Source organism: Akebia trifoliata, chromosome 11 (genome assembly GCF_017979445.1).
Source record: "Akebia trifoliata isolate Shusen 1 chromosome 11, ASM1797944v1, whole genome shotgun sequence".
NCBI classification, from domain to species: Eukaryota; Viridiplantae; Streptophyta; class Magnoliopsida; order Ranunculales; family Lardizabalaceae; genus Akebia; species Akebia trifoliata.
Window position 1 is genome coordinate 30,671,800 of NC_141385.1, and position 2,830 is coordinate 30,674,629.

Sequence of the window (2,830 nt, forward strand, 5' to 3'; positions counted from 1 at the left end):
TCTATGATTCTACGTAAGGGTAAAATTAGGATTTTCTTGTAGTGGGGGCAAACTATGATTAGTTATATAGTTGAAGAACCTGAAGATGAATGATTTTAGAGAGAAATTTAGAGATTTTTTATTAGAAGTTGAAAAAAAGGGTATTTAGGTCTTTTCCAATTAGTATATGGGAAGACTAGGTCAAGAGTTAATGTCATCAAAAAAAAAAAAAAAAAACATTTCTTTTCTTTTGATTGGGGGGAAAATTAGAGGGAGAGTTGAGGATGGGGACAAATGGGGAGAGAGAGGTGAGGGAGTGGGGACAAATGGGGCATGTAATTAGTTGAAAATATAGGGGTGTCTCAAAGTTCTATAGGGGCAATTGCCCCACCAACTCCTTACTAGCTCTGCCCTTGATTATGCGCACACCAATATTTCAAACAATGTCAATTTCAATGTTACTCAAGCAAGTCTCTATTTTTAAAGAGTCGTGCTCGAGTAATTTTGGAATGTACTCGTATTTTGATAAAAAAAATATCTATGATTCTAACACATCTACTTCAGAAATATCCCTTTCATGATGCACATTTTAATATTACTTCCGTATTATCTATTTTTAAATTCTAAAGACACATGTTACATTGAGATATAAGATCATTTGATAAATTGATTTAGTAAAATGAACCAATTATAAGACCAAAATTGTCATCCAAGTATTACGTGACAGTTCGACTCAAGAACATTGAACATTCCATTCTTCTCCAAGTCAGACATGGGATGTACCAACTCTTGGATGATTTCAAGGTTGAATCTAAAATGTTTTTAATTTATTCTTGGTTACATGTTGAGTATTCTACTCACGCAACGGTTATGTGTGTAATCATTCCACATGGGGAGGCTGAAATCAAGGGGAGAGATTACTACATCCATTATGAGGAAAAATCTATTAATGGTGGAAAGGTATTGATACTAAGGGAGAGACAAAGAGTTGTCATTCTAAAATTGTCTACTATGTTTTGAAGTGATTTGAGCTTCCGAGTATTTTTGTAAATATACCCCTGAAACTCAAAGAATGAAGATTAGAGAGAAATCAAGATCAAGATCTTATTATGAATCACGAGAAACATTGCATATATTTGACATCCCCATTTTCAATAGCATAATTACTATATGATACATTTCCTTGCAATTTCATTAAATTGGATTAAAAAAAAAATAAACCCATAAAATTCATTCATTGATATACAATATACATTCACATAATAAGAAAGGTGGAGATTAAGACCAATTCCACCTCAGAAGCGCCATTTTAGAAACTTACAGATACAGAATTCCCTTCAATCCCCCAACAGAACAAACTTTTTTTTTTAAATCTAATTAACAAGAAACCAAACCCTACCTGATGATTCAAACATGGGTTTCCTAATTTGGGTTTCTTTGTTTTTAGAGAAAAAAAATTACTGTTTTAACCAAATGAAGTAAATTGTGAGAGTTAGTAGTGTACATAGTAGAGTTTGTGGCTCTCTAATAGCTCTCCCACAAGAATGGTTCTTCAAGCCGAAGTCCAACATCGACTCCGGCTGATTTCCATGACGATGTGCAACGGAACTCATTAATTGGATCCGTTAAATCAAGGAAAAGATCGGGAAGATCGAACAATGTTTCATCATCGTCAATGGATGGAGTAATTAAAGATTCTTGAGTGTCATCTGAAGCTGCAGTGGAAGTAAGGGATTGCGACATCAAAAGCTCGACTTTGCTTGGCTCGGGTTTGGCTTCAAGGATTCTTGGTTCACCCAATGTGGCAGCCTTGGCTGCAGCCGCTTGAATATCTTTAGGCGACGTGCTTGCAGGGCGTGGGAGCTTCGAAGCTAACTCGGGAAAATTAAGAAAAGCCAAATGGCCTTTAATTGTGATCGCGGCCACATCATGGGCTCGAGCTGCCATTTCAGCTGTGGGGAAAGTCCCAAGCCAAATTCTAGACTTCTTTTTTGGTTCGCGGATTTCTGACACCCATTTACCCCAAGTTCGCATCCTTACTCCGCGATAAGTCAGGTGCTTGGTGTCCTTGCCACTCTTATGTTGCTTCTCAATCCTAATAGTATTTTTCGCTTCTAAAAGTTTCTTAGAGCCTCTCTTGGTGTTTCCTTTTATTGCCATCGTCAGATTTTGGTTGAATTTCTTATTAGAATTTGATTTCAAAAAACTTGTCGAGACCAAGGAGGAGGAGGAGGTGGTGGTGGTGGAAGAAGGGGAAGAGGGGAAGGAGGATTGGGACTTGAAGTCTAAAATGAGTGGTTCTTCCATGAGATTGGGTGTTGATATAGTAGGAGAGAATGTTAGAATGGTAAATATTAAATAGAGAGGGATTGGCTTTTTATGATTCTTCTCATAAGTTAGAATATAAGAAAAATTTACAACATTTCTCTTTGATTATGTGCTACTTCTATTTTACTGTGCAGTGATGTCTCTCCAGTGGGAGTTTGATGGTAAGGGTATACTTGTAATCTATTTCATAGTTTTAAAACTCATAACTTAAGCCGTCTTGACTCCAATTAATGTCCATCGAGTTTAGTAGATAATATAGAGTGAAATAAAAGTATGTTAAATGTACAACTATTTTCAAAAAAGGCAAAGTTTTTTACCACACTTGATGACACATTGGCACAATGATTTTTTCCATTGACTCTGAGAGTTGGTTCCATTGAGTTTTGGGGCCGAGTCATGGTTTCAAACCTTGGTTTGATGATCCATGAACGGAGTTGTGTTAAACATGATAAACCATTTAACTCCTTTTACAATTATTTATTATTGTAGATTCATATATAAATAATTATAATATTTTAATAAA

The 2,830-nt window shown here is 35.7% G+C and overlaps 1 pseudogene; it reads right to left on the reverse strand.

Moving 5' to 3' along the window:
* Positions 1-1,195: 1,195 nt before the first annotated feature.
* LOC147391254 (ethylene-responsive transcription factor ERF039 pseudogene) lies at positions 1,196-2,328 on the reverse strand (annotated as a pseudogene).
* Between the last annotated feature and the right edge of the window lie 502 nt (positions 2,329-2,830).